Raw genomic sequence first — 21,749 nt, forward strand, 5'->3', positions numbered from 1 at the left:
CCTCACAGCACGGACCTCCAGGGACCACAGCCTGGGAACTCTTGCTCCAAGTCAGACCAGAAGCTTTGGGGTCAGGGGAATTAAATTCCAGCAATACAAAAGCAGTGGGTCAGGCTAATTTTAAACTTGTTTACAAAGCTTTACTAGTTTGTTGGCTTTTTTGGTTTGAGGCTCCGAGCTCCCAGAGATCTCACTCCTACCTCCTGTTGCCGACCCACGCGTTCTCCTCCTCGCCCCCAAACAAAAGCGCTAACAAGTGGCTCAGACATCTCTAATGGGAAAGCAAAAAAAAGAGAAAAGGAAAAAGGCGAGGGCTCACGCAGTGCCCTGGCGCTCACATGCTGCACATACGCAAGTAAATCACATTCTTTACCCAGGCAATGCTACATTGTTCTGGCTACAGCTGCTTGCACTCCTGCCTTCCAGCACGGGGACTTGGGAGGGAGAGCGTTTGGACTAGGTGCAGCTCGAGTTAAAGCTCTGAGGTAATGCGACCGGGATGCTGGCACTGTCACAACTTCGCAGAAGTTACCACCAGCTGGTTTAATTACGAGGGCGTGCCTAGAAAACAAACTTTGGGGAGGGCTAAACCTGAAGCAGACAGCTCAGCTTGAGGAAAGCTGAGGCCAGAGCACGCTGCAGGGTAGGCTCTGGGGACTAGACACCGTCCGTGACATGGGCCAGGAGCAGGCACTGCCTTCACGTCCGATCCCTGCAGCATCTTCACGTCGGTGACTGAAGCCTGCTCCTGAACCCTAGAGCTCTGTAGAGGAAAGCCAAGTCCAAATCCAAACCCCAAATCCAGCTCACTGGATGTGAGATGAGGCTCAACCCAGAGCGCAGGACGGAGCACAGCTTTCCCTCAGCGTCCCGATGGAAGCAGCACACGCAGACACACGCGTGCGGCCGCCCCCATCGGGCGTCCAGGCCAGGATCTGGAGGAAGGAGGCTGTGATGCCATTTGTTTTCTTTGCAATGCCGGAGCTGGAGGACAATTGCACCGGGCCTGCCAAAACCCACAGGGCTCTGGCCGGTCAGGTGGTGAGAGCAGAGGTAGGACAACACACTGGCATTGTCTCGGCCGACAGGCAAGGAACAAAAGCCTTTTCTGCCCGGCCCCGAGCTCGAGGAGGAAAAAGGTACGCGAGGAAACAATGGTGTTCTCAGCACACAGAGCAGAGCACAAGAAGGGTGTTCTGTTCTCTGCTGGGCATTCCTTCAATCCATCATTTATGAGCTTTGATCAAGCCCTGTGGAGCACTTGCTGCTCAGAAAAAAAAAATAGAAAAAAAAATTAAAAGCCTCCTTTAGAGTGATCAGAAAAACAAAAGCAGTTAAAAAGAGACGGGACGCATCTGCTTTCTTTATCCCCCACTGCTGGTACTGAAAGACACTTCTCACAAACAACAATGAAATGTTTATCTTCTCCATTAGGGGACAAATAAAGAAAAATAAAAGCAGACAGTTTAAATCCCACCAGAACACCCTCACCCTTAACGTTTTCAAACAGGACAGAGGCAGGAAGACCTGGAAAGATCTTAAAAATAATAATGAAAGACTGAGGCTGCATTTGGAAGTTTCACATACGTACATGATCTCTGCGAACACAGAAACATCACCTAGTACACAGACACCTAATGGGAACTGAGGAAGCCTCGGGCCTGAGGCTGAAGGAGCCCCCGGTATTTTAAGCAGTCTATAAAAAGTCTGCAGCTGCACGGCAGCAAGCGCAGGCAAACGCTCCGTGTGTTTGCTTCAGCATCGATCCGCGGCTGCACGTGGGGAGTTGAGCCAGCAAAAGCACCGAGTTAGCTGAAGCGAACTTCAGAAAGGGCAAAGGAAATCTGAGATTTCCACCCAGTCGTGAGGCTTCACAGCAGATTGCCCCGCTCGGCGCCCAGCGGGGTCCCTCGCAGGAGCAGCCGGGTCACACGCTGCACTCCCACGGCGGGGAGGCACGGGGTGCTCTCCTGACCCCTTTTTTCTGGGGTTAGCCCATCACGAGACATCCGAATGCCTCCTACAGGAATAAAACACTTAACCTTTTTGCGGCAGTGCTGCAGGAACCTGGTTTTAAAGAGGAAACCTGGACCTGACCCAAGGGCTTTGACTCGCCCTGCTCACGCAAGTGGTGCTGAACAGCTCCACCATGTGCTCCTTGCTCCGGGGGGCAGTTATCTGCACAGAAGGTAACATTTTGGTAACCGCCATCCACCACCAAACATGCCCAGAACAACCAAGTAAGGCATTGGATTCTTTACTCACTGGGTGTTTTGCTTTTGCATCCCTTGGAGTAAAAAGATCAGGAAAATAAATCCCCTCCAAGAAAGCCTCTGCCTCGCTGAATTAAATGTCTGGCTCTCCACAGGGAGCGCAGTAATTGCACTGAGACCTTGTTCACGCAGAGACAGTCGAATCAACAGGAAGGAAAAATTAAAAATTAAAGACCTGTATTTTAATTAAGCCCTTTGGAAGTCAAGAATAATAACAGATGCATCCACAGCTACGGGGGCTTCAAGCACAAGATGGGAGCTGGGGCAGGAAGACTCTAGCTCCCTACACCGGTGTCCTTTGCCCAGGTTAAACGCTGTGAAGATACCATTCCTGGAGGCAACCTCATTCCAGGAGCGCTCCCTGCGAGCTCAGTACACATCGATCAGCTGGTGGAGGCAAGCAAGGCATCTGGTCACTGTACAGTTTCACTGCCCCCAAGTCACTTCAGCATTTCAGGACAGCAAGCAGCCTCCTACCCCAATGCTTTCAACCTCAACCTCGAGTGGTTTGCTCTTGAGCTGACACTTTACATCCAAGACAGTCCCAAAATAAATCGTGAGCCACTTGAAGGAGAAGTGGAGGGAGACACCCGCCTACACACACACTTTCCCAGATAAACAGAGCCATTCTGCGCATAGCTCCAGGGCGGCTGTGCGGGACAGGCCGGAGCGAGAAGCCCTGCGCAGCATTTTTCCAAGACAGATGCTAAAGCAAGGTATGAACACTTGCAGAGTGCAACCGACCAACTGCACACACAGTTTTCTACGCCTGTTTTGCCCAGGCAGAGGGGCACAAGATGTGGTTGTACTCGTTGCTGCACTCACGTGCTAGATGCAGGGCTCGGTACTGGCCCAGGGGAATTAGCGTGGGGAGAAAAGTTGTCCTCAAATGTCACTGATGTGTCAGAGCGAGGCCACTGGGGGTATCAATGGTAGAAAACACAAGAGGAGTGGTTCTTCACTCTCCAAGGCTCATGAGCTAATTCCCTCAAATGATTTCATCTTGGTCCTGCTCTCTGGTAGCCTACAAACCAGGAACAAATTAAACGAGACAGAGGTCAAGCACACCAATTTCCTTCATGCCAGAAACATAACTTGTGCAACTTGCAGAGATGTGTCATGGTCCTGGATCAGCCGCTACCACCTTCTCCTTCGTTCACATGTCTCACCAAGCTAAACGGCAGGCTTTAGTCAGCTGTTCTGGCTACAGATGCATTCAAGTAAGCTTTAAGAAGCCAGGAAACAATTGCACAGCAAGTATTTTTCATTGTTCTTGTTCTCAAGGATCTTGAAATCTACTTCCCAGCATTAACAGAGAATTAAGCTCTTAAGTTTCTAGGGCCTAAGATCCACAAAAGTGCTGCAGCAAGCAAGTCTTGTTCAAACAGGTAAGAGGATGGCAGCTTATTTTATGCAACAGGCTCTACCCAGGACCTCACAAGGACACACACATATGGCCAGACACTTCCCTTTTACTGTTGAAATACTGTCCTACTCACTACAAATGGATTGCAAATGTTCCTGCTCCAAAGTGAGCTCGCAAAAGGGGTGAGGGTGTCAAAATTTTGCAGCTTGCATCATTTTGCAGAGATCCTAGAATTTTGCAGAGACATTTACTATTTGAGGAGCAATATGCAACTAATACGACCAAGAATTAAACCACATCTGAGCTTAGGTACTCCAATCCAACATTTCAGTGGGAAAATGCAAAGAGCTCTTTGCTCTTCCCTCAGCAGGCCAAAACATTGCTGGTTGGCTCTGGGGGCCTCACCCAAGGCAGGATCCCTGCACGTCAAATAACTTTATCATCAAATGTGGACTTGACATATTCCATTGGCACATCTCGCTTCGCAGTGCTTGTCATCTCAAAAGAAAAGGACACTACAAGGGGTGCCCACAGGGGTTAAAGTGAAGTCTCCACGACTCCAAATATACTTTCCAGGTAGCCAAGTGAAACTTCCTGTGCTAGCTGGCAGCTGTGTCCCACCACGTTCTGACTACCTGACCAAGACCTGTAGTATTCCCAGTCACATTAGCAGGACATCAGCCCATTTGTCCCCAACTGCTCGCCTCCAGCTACGTGCTCAGAACTTTGCTACCAAGAAACTGAAGCTCTCTCTCCCTTCAAGGAGTTGTTTCAGCAAGAGCTGAAGCCGTTCTCTTCACACATCTGGTGACCTCACACAGCATCTCGGTTCTTGCACATTCGGCTCCTTTCGCTTCATTTTGATGGTTTCAAATCACTCTACAGGGTAACTTAAAGGAAAAAACACAAAGCAGGGATTAGGTCTGTTTCTCAGACAAGTGATGGAGCACAAAGGAGTTTGTGTAACTCACCTATGTGTTCACACCATGTTGCCTGCAAAGCCAAGCACAGGCACGAGCCTAGTTAAATCCACCTTTCTCAGCTTGCCTCTTCAAATCCACCACCACAACTGCATGGCATCCTGACACGAACCGAAGAGCCCTCGGTACTGGTGGATTAAGTCTGACTGATGTTTTAAAAGTTTTGAGGGAGTAGGAAGGTGTTATTAAAGACTAAAGTAAGCAAATAGTGAAAAGCTGATTGATGGCTAAGGCTCCTTTGACAGACTGTCAGGACGACATTTTCTATACTATGGATGACACAAACACATCTGATGTTTGTTGCGCTAATTTAGTAGTAGATGGAGTGACCAAAGGCACCACTGCCAAGGAGCAAGCAGCAGGATGGAGACAGACCAGGAATAGCCATGTCCAGCTGACTGAAGGCCAATGGTAGCTGCGTTTCTAACAAGCCCACACGAGATAGCCAGGCCCCGCAGCACAGTCTCTGGCCCGGAAAGCCTCTCAGGACTGAAATGCCAGTGTCCCATCCGAGCATCTAATGAGAACAGTCAAAACAGCATGTCAGGCAGGGGGAGCCTATACAATACGGGCTGGTCAGGCAATTTCTGGAGCTTGGGTTTCATTCCTCAGCTGGCCAGCAACAAAAGGCAGGCACAACCCACTATGCTCACGTGAGCCAGCCAGGGCAGAGGGCAGCTCCCCACAGCATACCTTACAGATCAGAGCAAAAGCGCATACCCAAATAATGAACAAACGAATCATGCCCCAAAACGAAGGGAGACTCTGGGAACAAATGCAAAAACTGAACGGGCGGGTAGGGGATGAAGAGGAGACTTCCAGCTGGAACAAACCCAGCAGCAATCCCGTCCCTGGCACACCTTCCTCGTGCAACCTGCCTTCCCCTCAGTGCTTATCAGCTGCCAGGAGACATCCCCACCTGCCCCGAGCCCTCCGGGACCAGCAGGAACAGCACACAGCAGTCAGCGGGTGAGAAGGACCAGCAGAGCGAGAGGCTCTGCGTAAAGCTCTCTTACAGGCTAGAGAAATGGAAGGGGTAAAGAAAACGCCTCAAGGCACCAGCACGCTGCACCTCGCAGCAAATGAGACCAGCTCCTCCAGGTGAGGCAGGCCGTGCTTCCTCCTCACCCCCTCCGGAGCACAGCTGATGGCAAACAGCGATGAGCAAACACTCTCCCCACTTCGTTAATTTCAAAAGGTGAGGTGCTATCCTGCTTCTGTCTCCAGGCCGAGTCCTGCAGATGTCCCCTGGTCTACGCCCTCTGTCTGCACATCAGCCATCAAAGGCATGGCCAAGAGGAAAAACCGATGCCAGCAGGAGCCGTGACTCGAGGCCCAGGTCAGAAGAGCGTGCAGCACGGGGCTGCTCTGCTTGGCTGACCTGTCACGGCGCTCCCTTCATCACCAGAGCTCAGGACCAGGAAGCCTCCAGTGAGGAAAGCGGGTTAGGAAAGAGACGGCGTCTTGGCGTCCCTACATCAGGGCCTGCTCTCAGCCATGAAGTATTTGCCATCTATGCCTTATTTCCCTCCACTTGGATTAACTTCCACGACACCTCCTGGCACAGAGGCAAGCCAAACAGCCTGCTGCTCTGGGGACAGGCAGGATCATGCTGTGGGGCACGGCAAATTACTTCTCATTCAGCCATCCCTCAATGCGTGAGCAACAGTCAGGCCCGGCGAGACCCTACAGGACGCAGGCCTTAAAAACAGGTGCTCCTCTGAGAGACCCGCCTTACACCACTCTGAATAAAGAGACTGTCTGAAAACTGATTCAGAGGGCTTTTTAATGAGTTTTATTCTTTTACAAGCTCACTTTTCCCTCGGTGACCCACACGGGCCCAAGGCAGGTGGCCCATTCCCAATGGCCCGTCGTACTGTACCTTTGATTTAAGCCAGTTGCATCGAGTGCCGGATGAAAAGGTTTTTTCTGCAAAGTTTGCAACATGGCCTGAAATAAACAAGATGGGAGAACCACACAGGCATAATTTACAGCCCAAATGGCTGCTTGCTTTTTTTACTGAGAACTCAAAATGTCCCGTAAGGGTGAAGACAGCAGCCAACAGCAGTGAAAAACATGAGCGAACTTTGATGGTACGTTTGGTATCAGCCAGCAGAGCAACCAAATATGCAAAGCATCCTGCTGCTGGGCTTGCTTTCAGACTGGAAGAACACTTCACAGATCCCAGCGCTGCTCTCATTGCAACACGTCTGCCATTCTGGCCTTCTTCCAGCCCAGGCACGTGCATACAGCCACCCTCATACCACGGGGCCAACGGTCTGCACTGATCCCCTAAGTGCCCCACGTTTAATGCCGCTCCCTCCTCTGCTGGCTACGGAGATGAATGGGATGACAGTTAAAGACATAGGAAAATTCATCACCTAAGTCAGAAACATTTTTTGTGCACAATTCTCATCATGCCTCAAGCACAAGAGGACTATTTAGCACTCCAAAGTCTGATTTCTTTCCAGCATATGGAGGCTAGAAAAATACAGCACTCATAACATGAACGACCACAAAGGAGCAGCACAGGGGAAGTTGCAACTCCAGACCCCAATGTATTCAACAGCAGATAAGGTGAGGAGAACCACCAGCTCCGTGATGAGCAGCTTCTGCAGCCATAGCGAACACCCTGTGTAACGGTGGCAGAATGCAGGACCCAGCAGCACCGAATGCCTCTGAGCCCCACGGCACCGGTTCATTTATGCACAGGTGCTTCACAAAGGGGACTGCAATTCTGACAACTGATTTGCTCTCTGGCCGCAGCTCAAAGGATGTTTCCAAGTCAAACAGGTTAAAATAGTTATAAAAAGGAAGGTTCTTCTTTCTCAGCAGCATTTATTTAGATTTGAATGGTGCCAGTTTTTACAAGGCAACAGCACACAGCTGACAAAGCAAGCTCCATCAGCGCTAAATATAATCCACAAAGAACTCCAGATCCTGCCACTAAAGCTGGGGAACTCTATTCAGCATTCAACACATTAGAAACACTGGTTAACGCCCCTCAAAATGGAACAAAACAACTAGGGTAAAGCAGCTAAAACATGCTATCCCTGGCAGATTCGTCTGCCCAGCAAGGAGGGGGCAAACTGAGAGGTGCTTTGCAATAGTACCAATGGTCAAGAAAGGGCTGAAACTGCAAAAGCACTCGGTTCCCCTTGGAAGAAAAGAAATGCCTCCTGCTGCCTTTGGTTGAGGCTGTGCTGTGTGCTCCAGCATCCTCGCATTGTTTCCATCAAATATTCTGGGCAGCACTTGCTTATTTGCACACTGTCTGCAGGAGAGATAAGCTGGGAAACGAATCACAAAAGACCAGGAATAAGGGAGCTGGTGAGATTTTAAAAGCCAAATGCTTGAGGACATCGGCCTAGGCAACGTGGTTAACTGAATGGCTGAAGTAGAACTACCACAGCTACCGCCAGGGAAGGAACTTCAGCAGTAACCAGAAGCAGTATTTCAATTTCCAGACCCAGCTGAACGGGACTGAAAAGGATTACAGGGAGCGCGGTGCCCTAGCCCGCTGTCAAGCACAACAGAAGCTCTGCACCAAAGGCCTTAAAAACTACAGAACCAGCCAGAAATGCGCTAATGAGCAAAAAACTAGGACCTCTTGCAGTCTTTAAAGCTGACCTGCACAGGCTACTCAGCAGAGCAGCTGAAGCAGGTTTCACATTGGCGAGGACTGTGATGTACCTTCCCCAGCTCCGAGGCAGGAATGTGTACGACCAGGCTGTCCCTCCAGCCTGGGGAACAGCTGGATTGCAGCAGGGTTGCAAACACCTCAGGCTTTCAGAGCACTTCTGATCCACTCCTAACGAACGCAGCTTCCTTTAAGGAAACCGCCAGTCCCCGGGTGATCTCAAAACGTCTCTCAACAACACTCAGAATACATCTTCTTCTCCCAATCTTTCCTTTCACATCTAAATATACCCTGCATGCTCTACTTTGAGGAGCTGCTACTGAAATAAATAGCACTTGTTTGGAAATAACTCACCACATTGTCTATATGTTTTCTTTTCTATAAAAAAAAAAAAAAAAAAAAAACTACTCACGATTGAGATTTCACTGCATTGCTCAAGGAAAAGGGAGAAAACCTGGCAACTCAGACTTTGCTTACCCTCTTTTCTGAAAGCTCACAGCACCTTTGGGTTTACCAGGGAAAAAAGGAACCACAATTTTTACGAGAGGAGTTCGGAAGATCCACCAGTGCCAACTGTTTGCGGTGCGGGCACAACGTAGTGCTTTGCTCTGGAGAAACATTTGCATTTGCTTAATATTCTAATCCTCTTCAGCAGCTGTCGGAAGCTGAGCTGGCAAGCAGAGATTCTATATTATTTTGATATTACATTTCTTCGGCATCACGGCCGGTGACATTTCATTCCTGAAAGCAGGAAGAGACCAGCAAAGCAAAGCAAATGCCTGAGTTTGTTACTTCAATTTGTCAAAGTGTTTATTAAAATATCAGAGTGACTCGTGTAAACAAGCAAAACAGTGAGCTGTGATGGACACCAGTCGGCACTGCTCAGGACTTGTTCCAGAGCTCTGTAAGATTTTTAATACTGCATACAAGCAATAAAAACAAGTGGTTCACAACAACCGTAACCCATTCAGCACCCACAACCTTTCATCAGCCCTAGGAGCTCCCGCTGAAGCCAGCCTTATCAAGTTAAGGTGTAGATGTTCCGCGGGACCGAGCACAGATGGAGGTAAATGAGGCATGAACAAGCAGAGGCTGGATGCGAGGCGGTATTAAGGCTCGCTGCTGGGAGAGGTTACCTAGGAGCCCACCCCGCATGAAGACAGTTACTCCACCTGTGAGCAGGACACACCACCAGACCACTCACGGAGACAGATGCCCACAGCCAGCCCAGTTCTCAGCTCCCTGAAAACGCTTTCTTCTCATACCTTTGCCTGACGCGATCAGCTAACGCTCCATGACAGCGATGCTAAGAGCAAAGAAGAGGTATCAGCATCACTTTGCGGTCGGTTCTCCTGTTTACAGATGAGTCAAGGAGCATCCTGAAAGCAGATACACACACTCAAGCTGTCCAAAACCACTTCTGTCATATCAGGGCCATCAGTGGGATGAGATAGGAGCAAGCTGTTGTGTACCACAACATATTTTGACCATCAGGACGGGATGTATCTTTCCTTTCGTACTTCTTGACTCAGAGGATTGCACCCAACCTCTGACTTTTACCATACGACCACAGCTATTACCACATGCATCAAACTTTGCTTTGGGACCTACGGCTAGCCATACATGAAATGTATTTGTGTACATTACATGTTTCTGACTACTGAGATTTCCACCAATAGACTCAGACAGACTAAGGGGCAAATGACCTACTAACACGACGTTTCCTGAAGTTGTTAGATGTTCCACATCTGGCATACTGAGCTGAGATTTAAAAGGGTGATGCAAGAAGCTCTCTGTTGGGCTACCTGCGTCATTAAACCTGCTTCTCTGTGCCCATCCGTCACAAGGCAATCCAAATCCAGCATCCCTCATGCTCTTTTCCTTTGGAGCCTGGGTACTTACACTGAAGCCGTGATGAGAGGGCCTAGTGCTACCTCCTCACATCTTACAAGTAGTAGAACAACGCCTCCCATCTTAAGATTTTAGAAACAGCTTGCAAGAAGTCTCCCAGGGCTGTGGTTTGGCACGACAGCCAGCACCAAGGTAGTCAAATCCACACCTCTGAAGAAACCACATTTCCGTACAGAGACGGAGAACAATAAAAGGGTTTGGGGGGCTCTGGCATGTGACCCTGGGTGCCAGACAGCCAGTGTGGATTTGCTACCACTCTCTAGGTGTTTATTTTGAGCCTTCATTTCCCCCACCGTGAAGCAAAGGTCAGCTCATCAGCTCACAGCAAGCACCTCGAAACCGGCTGAAGGGAAATGAGAACTGAGGGGAGTGTGTGCTACTCAGAGAGTTTACTAAGATTTTACTTTGGTACGTTGCATACGTGAGAATTCTGACCCCATGTATATGTTCATAAACAGAAAAGTTACTGAGTCATTTCTCTGCTTTCACACTTAAATCAGCAAGAACACTGCATGTTGAGACATGGTCCCCAGCGACCGATGCTCGGCAGGGTCTCTATTTGCTGATGTGCCACCTCAAATACAGATTAGCTTCTACTCGCAGCAGCTCCTCTTGCAAGGCTGTTGGAGAGCGTGAATTCACTCACAGGAGGAAAGCCCAAAGTTACTCATACAAGAGGTTGGAAAATCTGGCGATAATTTGGGAAGCAGGACAGCCCAGGAGACTGTCAGCAGGAGCGGCAGCAGTTTGCTAGCAGAGGACAGAAAACAGAGAAACAAAAGCTGGAGATGGAGCCTGCGTTCACTCCTGTGCTGTTCAGGAGGCTGGAACGGTGCGAGATGAGCTGAGCTGCTGAAGTTTCCTGAGACCGGAGAATTGTGCACACTAAGCTACACCAAATTCTGCCTTTAAACTGGAACAAGCCTTCCGTGTTGTCCTGACATCAATAAATCTATTTCATCTTACCTCTAAACAGATGTTGGCTCTTTGTATCGCTGTGATTCGCTCCCACACACAAATCCTGGCAGCACGGGGGCACAGTAACTGCAACAGAATACGATATGCCTGCAGCTTTCAGACACCGGGCTTTGTAATGCACCATAAGGAGCACGAAATCACAAATGCATCTCGTTTGATGGATCCAAGGAGGACGGGGAGATGCAAAGCTTCTCCATTCAGTGGGGAAGGTAGGGGAGAATTACCCAAACGTGCCTTTGAACAATGTGCTGGAGAGCTGCAGCACGTAAGACTGGATATTCCTGATGCTTCAAACATCAATAAAACTTTTATCTGCTGCTTCCTTTATTGTACCCCAGCTTTTATATACAACACAGCCAGAGCTAAGAAAAACCTCAGCTACGTACCCTGTTCTCAGGGATACAGCCAACGTATCTCCTTTGGATTTACCCTGCTCCGGATACTTCCTCTCTCCACTCAGCGTAAAAGTCACGAGTGGTCAAAACGTTCCCAGAGCTTCACAGAAATCAAAGCCAAGCGTTTTCAACAAAATCCTCTTTGCTGCCACATTCTGATCGCTTGGCTACTGGAACTGCAAACCTGTTCAGAGAGATGCCTTCACAATGAAGTGTCATTAAAAAATGTGTTTGCAGCTGTGCATATTTCCCTTCGGTCAGACAATCGTGAATTATACCTCAGCATGTCCTCGTAGGAAAGAGGTGGGCTGTCAGGGGGATGGGGAGGGGGGGGAGAAAAAGAAAGGAATTTCTATCAAACAAAAGAGCTCCAAGAAACCGATACAACTTTGCTGGAAGCTATTCCCAGCCCACTCGACATTTTTGATTGTATACAGACATACCAGAATTCCAACAAGGGGCATTTTTCCCAGCTCAAATGTGAACCATCAGCAAATCTGGCCCCCACCAGAGAAAGAAACACGACAACCTAGTGGAAGCAAAGAGAAGCGGACTGAAAGCATCCCACGGTTGGACTAACTCAAGAGTTTCTTCCGAGAGCCGGCCGTAGAGGCAGTCTCACACAAACCCACGCCCAGCACGCCGCTAGTCCCAGCTAAGCAAAGCAGGACACCAGCATGGTTGCTCACCTTACTGACAGGGCAGAGTCATTTACACCACGCTTAGAAGCACACAAGATAACAGGGCATTTTCCCCTGCCTCCCGAGAAGTCCTGCGAAGAGCTGTGTGACTTCACCAGCATCCACCAGATGGTTTCACAGTGACCCATTCTCCAGGAAAGCATGCCCTCACCCTGCTGGGAAGCCAAGCACTCCGCATTCCTCTCACAGCATGAAACCACAGCGGGGGCCTGTGGCAACGCTGAGAGAGGCCAGGGGAGATGTAAATGCCACGGGAACACAGGACTGCATGCCTCTGGGACCTTGGCGAGGTCAGGGTAAACGTGCCCACAACCGCGCTCTGCCTGCACCAGGTGTTTTCATCCACAGATCCTCTTGAACACTGGCACTGTACAAACAGAAAAACCAAGAACCGGGCTGCCCTGACCTGCAGGAGGGCACTGCTGCAAAGCAAGGCATCCAAACCCAGACAAAGCAGTAGCATCTTCAAAACTCCAGACCCTCGGCATCTGTGCAGGACACCAAGAGCTGGGCACTTGCTGCAGACGTGGCTTCATCTGTGCTAGAGAGTGAGGGACCGGCACCAGAGAGCTGGCCTTGAGCCGCAGGTGGAGCTGGAACAAACAGAGCTGCCCTGCACTGCCAGGCTGCCCGCACATTTAGGTTACGATCCTGGAACGAGGAAACAATTGAATCAACACCACTGACTTATCACGGACTTGTTTTTTATGGACAACCAGCAGGACTTGCCATTTACACGTCAGAAAAACATTAGCGTGCTGATCGAAAGCCAAACTGAGAAAATTCATCTCTAAAATCCGCTCTCCCCGGAGACAGCTCTACTCACTCGCTTGAGCTAAACGCCCGCCAGGCTTCTCGCCCTCAAGCACATCCCCCTGGGCCATGGGTAAAAACCACGAGAATTTTGTCTCAGGGAGCAGATTTATACTTGGACAGCTGAATGCTACATGTTGGGAAGAAAAAATCCTCTGCTTTGCTTTGGTATCTGCAAGCAACTGCAGATCTTGGTCTCACTGGGACCAAGCACAAGCAGGCAGAGCTCATCCAAGTACCTGGAGATGCTCAAAGTCTATCCGTGAAGCAAGGACAAAGCCTACGTGGTTGCTCCACCCCTTTAAGCAAAAGAAAGCAGAATCCTGGCAGAAAGAAGATACAGATCCTGCCAGCCTGAAAGAGAAATCGGAGCACCTTAAATTCTGGCACGCTCTCAGGTGCGGCACAGGGAAGAGGTAGAAGAGCAAATAACAGAGAGTTCAGCCCCCAGCAAGCCACTAGCGACATGAAATATATATGATCCACTTCTTGCAGTTCTCGGCTTCCCTTGCAAATCCTTCATTTTAAGGCAGTGGGTGCAACTTGAGAGGGAAAGCAGCATATCATCTTTCCAGCAGTTAGAAAGCACACAGAGATATTTTCAAGGAAGGGGACATTTTGCAACAATCCTTTTGGCAGTGAAAGCCGCCCAGCTGGGAGGAAAAGACCACAGAGAAGGGCTGCAGGACAGCCCCAAGAAAGTCACAGCAGACCCTCTAAGTTGTATATCAGCATGTGGATAGAAGTGTGGAAAGAGCTTTGGGAGAATGGGATAGATATAGAGGCTGGTGATAAACGATGCTCCAGCAACAGCTTTCTTTTAAGAAGGAAGCTCTTCCTGCTGTAGTTAATCTGTTTAGGCTGAACGTAGGTCCACGCACCAGGAAAGGACTACTTACAGGTCAGGCAACTTCTCGGACAACAGAAAACCCGACAAAACCTCAGCAGTAACAGGGACCATTGCTTCCCCAAGCAGCCATCAGATGTAGTTCAGCAGAGCCGCTCCAGCCTTTAGACAGAGCCACAGAAGATGACCTAGTAAGGTCTTTTTCAGCCACATTTTCTATTCCCATCATTTCTCCCCACCCCAAGAGGTCATGCAGATGAAAACATCAACTTAACTAATGCCAGATGGGAGAGAAGTTAAGCCATATGAATCTTTGCTTATTATAAAATTACCCTCGTTCCTTGCAGAAACATGGAAACGCTTACACTCACTGGCTGGATATTTTGTACATAAACAGTAAACATTTCTAGGCTGTTTATACCGTAAAGAAATTAAGTGCACATGGGTTTGACCATCTATTCCAATACCACATGGCACATTTATGAAAAAACAAGCCTAATTTTGAAGCTCTGCCAGGACACCAACCTCCGCCAGGAGCCCAAAATAAGACTTATCAACTCGGTTATAGACTTACTGGGTAAAAACTTCAGATTAATTGCACTTGTCTTATTACTTTCTGCAGAACTCAGTATCTATCATTGAATCTACCTTCAGTGAGCCCCAACACGTCAGCAAGGCAAACAGCACTGAAATGTTCAAGTCCATTTTACCCCTCAACTAGACCAGTAAGGCAAAGGAGAGCTTCAGCACCGAACAAACCACTTGCCAAAACCTCCACAGGTCATTCCCATAAAACCTGTGGTGAAACACCATTTGTACAGGTAAGAGGACCATGAGGAACAGTTACACATGCAGCTCAGCAAGCCATGCTCCTACCACAAAGTCATCAGCAATTGCAGACCCAGTGCCGGGATGCCCAGCTCTGGATGGCACAAGCTGTATTTGTACAGTCCCGTTAGAGAGCAGGAGCCTGAATTTGCATACGAATCGGTGTGAAAGATTCGGTTACGTCCCAAAGAATCTCCAGCAGCTTTGGTTACACTGTCAGGTACAAGAATTAGAAAGTGCCCGGCTGACAATCTCCTCGCAAACCCCGCTGGAGACCTTCCCCGTGAGCAAGGCAGACGGGACACAGCCCCAAGGCCAGACCTCCCCGACCCAACCATCCCATTCCTCATCCCACCCCGCAGCTTTGACAGCGGCAGCCCTGAGCTGGAAACGCCTGGAGCGCCCAGGGTTTCCAGCACACAGCTAAAACACAAGGGGCTGGGCCTCTCCTCCCACAGCTTACGATTCCCAGAGTCATTAAAAGTCACTTCCCTGGCCTGAAGAGAAGCACTGCTAAATTAGAAACGTGGTGCATGCATCGGGAGCACACAACTCTGCCTATTGCTTCTAGTCGATGCCCCCACTGCTCCATCCCTGTGCCCACGCAGCCGCTGGGGCCATCGCGCAGCAAAAGGCAGCAGGGGCCTGATCCTGCTGATACACGGCCCACTTCCTCACCCCCAACCCCAAATCCTGGTCCGTTTTACCACGTGGGCTCTCGACTGCTTGTGTTGGTGCGAGGCAGAAGGTGCTGGCAAGGGGCAGCCTAAGTGAGGTCACAAGGAGCCTGCGGACACATCAGGCTCAGAGGAGCTGGTAAAAGCCAGCTGCAGCCTTACCTGCAGTGTGCAGGGCAGCACATCCAGCCCTACGAGCGTCTGAGAAAGGGCTCTGCACGGACAGAGCTGCCGGGGCTTTGCTGTACCAAGCAGAGGACGGGTAACTGCTTTGTCTGCCACCCACCACGCAGATGGAACAGGAAAAGGGGAGGGAGCCCCGATGCTGGCTCCCCACGGCCTGGAAACAAACCCCACAATTGCTCTGCTGAGAACCGTAACGTCCCCCTTACAAACCACCAAGTTCACCCGGTGGAGGCTGCAGAGAAATCAGGACACACGTGACGAGGTGGAAAAGACTCTGCACGCGTATCTGATGAGCTGGAAAGCCTGCAGGACTGTCATGAGATTCGAGCCCATGCCACAGGCACCCTTTTTCAGAGCAGCCCCTCCAGAGACACTCAAATCTAGCTCTGGCACAGCCTGCAGCTGGAGCATGCTCTCCCCGAAGAAACTCAAGGCTAGCTGACCTCAAACGATCCTGCTATATTTGTAAAAACGTGTGCGAGGAGACGTCCTCCAACAGCCCTGCGACTTTGTTGGGCTTAGGAAAGACAGAGCACATCTTGCCGAGGTTCCTGCCAGAACAGGGTTAAGGACTGCGCTGCCAGCCCCGCTGCCTAAAAGACCTGAGAAAGGAACCAGCCTCTCCAGTGTGGAAAACAGAGCTCTGCTTTTAAAAAAGAAGGACCTAAACCCACAATCCCATACCCAAATGCATCCAGAGAGATTGCATCCTTCCAGCTGGTCCAACAGGACCTCATGAGCTATTCACACACTGACATTTCGAGCCGGTACAGGCCTCCCCGCAGGCTCACTCCTTTGGGTTCACGATGCACTGTAAAAACGGTCAATGGGCAGCAAGCTCTCTGCAGCAGACACAAGGCTGAGCTCCTCCCCAGCTGACCCTCGGAAGCTGCCAGGACAGCTACAAAACCTGGTGGTGCGCTGGCTGGAACAGCTGCACGCAGCAGGGAGAGGAAGGCTGGCTGGAAATAGCCTCAGAGATCCCAGCCACGAAACCACAGCCCCAGGCCAGCTAACGGGACCACACTGCTGCACGGCAGGGCAGCCCCGTGCACCTAGCTGGGTGTTCCTGCTTCTCATCCAAGCCACCTGCTAGTCCGTTTTTGTGCTGTTGTGTTTTTTTTTTGCTGTGTTGGGATGAAGCAGATGGGCTGAGCGCCGCAAGCATGTTTTTCTTTCCACCAGCAGCAGTGTGCCTGCGCACGCTCCTCTCGTGGCACAGCCTGGCAAGCGGCTGCACGACGAGGGAATTGCCCTGGCACACGATCCCACGAGAGCTGCTCTGTGACGAGGCACTGCCAAGCCACCATCTCACCGCTTTTAACGAGCGCCCAGCGGGACCGACGTGCTCCCAAAGGCGCGGGCACCGGCAGCTCCGCACCGCTGACGTGCCCCAGCCCTCGCAGCCGTTCCCTCCGACCTGGGGGGGGAGGGACAAGCTGCATGTCACCAGCCTGTCACGACGGCACGGTCACGGAACCAGGGTGTGCAGCTGGGGATTGCCTGTGGATGGGACGGTGCAGACCTGAGCCTCTGCTGGTGCTCAGGAGCTGGGGTGCGCCTGGTGTCAGCGTGCTCCCCAGGCAGAGGCTGGCCGCCCAGCAGAAAGGGGATACAGGCTTCTATAGACTATATATAGATAAGGCTTCCTAAGAATCTCTTGACAGGGCTTATTCTCTGCTCTATATCTAGATCTGGCCGCGTGCCTGCTGGGAAATACACATCAGACAAGCGTGTGCGCGAGCTGTGGCTCGCTGCGGCCATTAACGAGAGCGAGCCCTGCACTTTGCACTGCAGCACCCCTGAAGCGCAGGCCAGGACCACAGAACGAGCTCTGGGGTTTCCCCTGTCTCCGCTTGCAGCCCTCCGTGTGTTTCCCTGCGGAGGTGAAGATCCCTTTAGAAATCTCTCCTGCACAAGAGACTTACTTCGGGCAGCCAGGAGCACCTCCAAGCCCTCACGCTACAGCAGTTTTGTCGAGAAATAAAAAGAGGAGGGAAAGGCTTCTGAACTGTCAAGCTTAACAGAGCAAAGGGATCTGATGGAAAGAGACAGAATCTTTTTCCAGAGGAATTTCAACAGCAGAAGAAAGCATTTTGCTGAGCAGCAAGCACATGCCTCCCCTCACCCTGCGCACAGGCACACACTTGAGCCCCCTCCTGCACAGCCTCGCACCTTCAAACCCTCACCTCTCGGCAGCAACATGAGCTTAGAAACTCCATCCTGGCTCACCAGGGCTGCTCCTTTTTAGGGCAGAAGCGGCTGCCCAGAAGGCCCTGCAGGTTTTGGTTAAGCACCAGTGTTTCCTCACCCCTACTCCTTTTTGCTTACCTTCTACAAGCTCCAGAGCACCTGACTGCCCAAAAAGTGAATCAGCCGCAGAGGGGAGTCGGATTATCTTTAGGGCGAGCTAGAGCTCGAAGGGGGTCCTGCACATCTTAGAGCACACGGATAGCGGTGGCTGCACCGGCAACGAAAGGATCACATTTCTCTCTCTCCCTAAGGCAGGTCGGATGAGCCGCTGCAGGGTGAGCCGACCAAGCCGCCCGGTGTCCGGGCACTGCTCCCTGCCCGAGCGGCACACACCGTCCCCGGGGCATTTCCCAGCACGTCCCAACACCGAAGAGACAACCAGCTGATTGTCCAAACCAGCCCAGAGGCTGTGGCCGAGGAGCACGCTGCCACGACACCGGAGTTGCTATTTTATGCTGACGTGCCTGCTTGCAGGAGAACAAGCGCTACTTTCCTTGACAACTTCTGAACTGAGATCTGAGCAACCACACAGACTTCAAACTCTTTCGAAATACCCGCAACCCAAACACTGCTTTCAGCACAAAAACTTCCGAGAGCACCAGGCTGGAGCGCAGTCAGCCCACGACTTCCACGAGGTGCCCAGCCTCCAACAGCCGCACCAAAACAGCGCCGCAGAGGCGCAGCGGCCACCACACCACCCCGAGCCAAGCGCGCATCGCCGTACACAAGCTGATTTTTATTTTTACCGCACTCTTTAAAAATTATATCACTTTCCCTGTGGAGCAGGGGAGGTCCAACACTGGCATTTGAGCTCCTGATCAAAAATAGCTGTTGCTCGGCAAGAAACTGCGCTTGAGGCCAGCCTGGCGTGCAGACACGTGGCTACGAGATCAGAAGGAACAAGTCGGCAACCCCAGAAGGAAGGCGCAGCTCGTGACAAGTGTCACAGCCACGCAGAGCAGGCCAGGAAAGCCTGAAGTGGTCCTAGAGGAGGAAACGGGTTCCAGGCTCCAGCACGCACGCAACCAGGCAGCCCGCACGTCTACTTTCCCAAACACAAGGAGCGTGTCTTCCTCCTTCCCCCAGGCTCAGGTGCACGAGGCAGCTTTGCAGACCCTCTGCTCCAGCTGTGCTGACCCGAGAAGAGGGTCTACACGTGCAGAAGTCCTCAACCAGCCCGGTTTTTGGAGAATCCCCCCTCCAGGGTCAGAGGCTCTTGCGTGCCCATCAGAGAGCTGTCTAGGCAATTCATTGTTTTAAACAAACGAGCGATTAGCAAGGATCCACTGTCTCCTTGTGAAGCTGGCCGCACGCCCTGCAAGCCTCCGCGTCGCTGTGCAGGGCTATAATCCAATTAAACCTCGCCACGAGAGGAGCTTCCCGCTATCACATTCAATTAGGCGTGTAAGCCTCTTATCATCCGCACGTTGGGATCCGTTTGGGCGAGAACTCCTGCTGCACCGTCGCAGAGGTGGCGTTCGTCGACCGAGCAGAGCCGAACACGGATGTCGCGTCTGGAGCCACAGGAAGACCTCACGAGGCAGGAAACTCACACCGCCGGCTTAGAGGGAGGTAGAAACAGAGGAAAAATAAAAGGCGGTGACCGACTCCTGCCCACTCACGGCTGCATGCTCCCCGAGGGCTCCTCTCCCCATCTTCCTCCTGCTTTCCCGTGGAAATGGAGCGGTCCTGGAGGAGCGCAAGAGCCCCAGAGGGATCCCTCTCTCTCTCTCCAGCAAGGCAATGGAAAGGGAAAGGATAATGGAGGGCCTGGCAACACAGAGCCCGCTGGCAGCCGGCCACCAATTCCATAGGAAATACCCTCCCTAGAAGGTCACCAGAACGGTGGCAAAGTTTGGCCCAAAAGAATTAGGAGAAGCTGCCAAGACGTGACGCAAATGAAGCCAGCGAGCAGGCCAGCTTCCTGCGCGAGGCCGACACACCAAGCGCGCTTGGAAAAAGAGATTGAGGGTTGCAAGGAGCACAATGGCCTCTTGTCACGGCCCCGTTGTTGCTTTCCTTTTTCTTTGGCAGAGAAGCGGGATGTTTTGTTGCCGGTTGATTAATCTATTATGCAAATCACTTCGTTGCTAATTTGATACAGACGCGAGCTCGCCACGGAAATCATCTGTGGGCTAGGGGCTGGCGAGAGGAGGAGCACCATGAGCTCCCTTCCACCAGCAGCGGCACGGTCCCCTCCTGCCAGGGACCTGACCAGGGATCCGACCCCAGGGCTGCCGGAGAATGGGCAGAGCCACCAGGGAGCGCGAGGGGAAGGCTCCTCGGACGCCTCCCGGCTGAAAGCCCCCTTCCAGAGCGCCCCTGCCTTCTGCTCCCTGAAAAATCCCACCCAGAGACCTTTCGCTTGCAGGTTTCAAACTTTTTCAGAACCGCTCTTCATGCACGAGCTTAACCTTACGTCAGCTAAAGGAAGACTCAAAATAGGTCTAATGGGAAGTTCACCTCTGACACAGCGTTGAGCCTCTGGAGAGACTTTTTTCTCCACTGAATACAAGAACCCAACAACTGCCGTGATAGGATTTACGTTGGGAGCACGAAGGGATCACTTGATATCTCCCAAAAGAACGTTATTTTGGGCTGCTTCTTTTCCATGAAGATTTCTTTTCCTTCCAACCCCAAAGCAGGGGAAAAACAGGACCTACCGGCTCCAAGAGTAAAGGGCTTTGGCCACCGCACCCTACCCCAAACATTTCGCTTCCACTGCTCAGTTCTGGATGTTTTTCCTCGCACATCTCAAATGTTTAACATCGCCTTAGTTAGCAATCTTTTTAAAGCCTATCTCGCGTGCTCATTTGTATTCGGTTTCCTTCAGTGGTAAAATGCTAGGCATGCCATGCTATTCAAGCAAAAACAAAACAAAGCCTCCAAATAAGCACTTGCGAGACGTACCTAGTCATCTGAGTAATTAGACATTTTCCTGGTTCCAAATGTACCGAAACCCACAGGCAGCTCCCAAGGAACGTGCCAGCAGTTACCCTAACAAACCAGAGCTCTTTCTAACCGTTAGTTCAGGAGGTTAAGACATGTTTCAAACACCACCTCTCCCTACCTGAATTAACCAGTGATTTTACTTCCTTCGTGTGCTCTCAGGCGCCTTTGCCAGCCACACCAACTCGATCACCTGCAGGCAGCTGCCGGCAGCACAGAGCAGTGGAAGGAGATGGAGCTGGCACAGCGAGAGGAGCAGAGCCCAGGGCGTGAGCGAACTCATGGATCTGCTCAGCTGCTGTGAATCCACAGCCTCAATCCGTTGCCATTGCCCCAGGCAAGTCCGCACCAGGGCCAGCACGAAGCCCACGTGCTGCGAGGCCATCCCACGGCACCGAGCAGCAACATCCCCGCGAGAGCGGCCTCCTGTTCGAGCCCAGGGGATGCACGTGGAATCTGTTCACGTTTCCTCACCCCACAGGCAAGCGACGGGGGCAAGGTGGCACACGAAACACACAGGCAGCGCCCGAACAGCGATCTCCAGCACAATTTTTTTTCCAAAATTTCCTTTTTTTTTTTTTTTTCCTCTCCTCGTATTTCCACGGGGCATCAGGTCATACTTGCCCTATCTGCAGTTCAGCCTCACGGCACTCCACTTCACAGTCCAAACCTTAATGTGAACTTTCTTAATTATATGGGAATTAAGGCAGTAACCTAAAGCAAACCTTGTCCTGAATGGGAGCACTGACCCTCGCCACCTCCTGTTCCAGCAGACCCTCCTGCCAAAAAAAAAAAATCTTTCCTCCCAAGACTATTTTCTTCCTCTGAACAGCCTCCGAATGCTGCTGCCTCCTCCTGAGGCTCCCTCAAAGTGGTACTGTGGTTCTGCCATTCTCATCCACAGCTTCATCGACAGCACTTTGGAAAAAAAAGAAAAAAAAAAAACACACAA

The 21,749-nt window shown here is 51.2% G+C and overlaps 1 protein-coding gene across 10 annotated transcripts in view; it reads right to left on the minus strand.

Moving 5' to 3' along the window:
* The window catches only part of PACS2 (phosphofurin acidic cluster sorting protein 2), a 76,413-nt gene that overhangs the window by 51,534 nt on the left and 3,130 nt on the right, over positions 1–21,749 (minus strand). Inside the window, exon 1 of one of the 10 annotated variants that reach the window (XM_035537192.2) lies at positions 3,099–3,222. The exons of the other annotated variants lie outside the window; for them this stretch is intronic. The gene's annotated coding sequence lies outside the window, so the exon portion shown is untranslated. Of the gene's footprint in view, positions 1–3,098; positions 3,223–21,749 lie in introns of those variants that run through there. 10 annotated transcript variants of the gene reach the window in all.

The sequence above is a fragment of the Cygnus atratus genome, chromosome 8 (assembly GCF_013377495.2).
Source record: "Cygnus atratus isolate AKBS03 ecotype Queensland, Australia chromosome 8, CAtr_DNAZoo_HiC_assembly, whole genome shotgun sequence".
Lineage (NCBI taxonomy): Eukaryota > Metazoa > Chordata > Aves > Anseriformes > Anatidae > Cygnus > Cygnus atratus.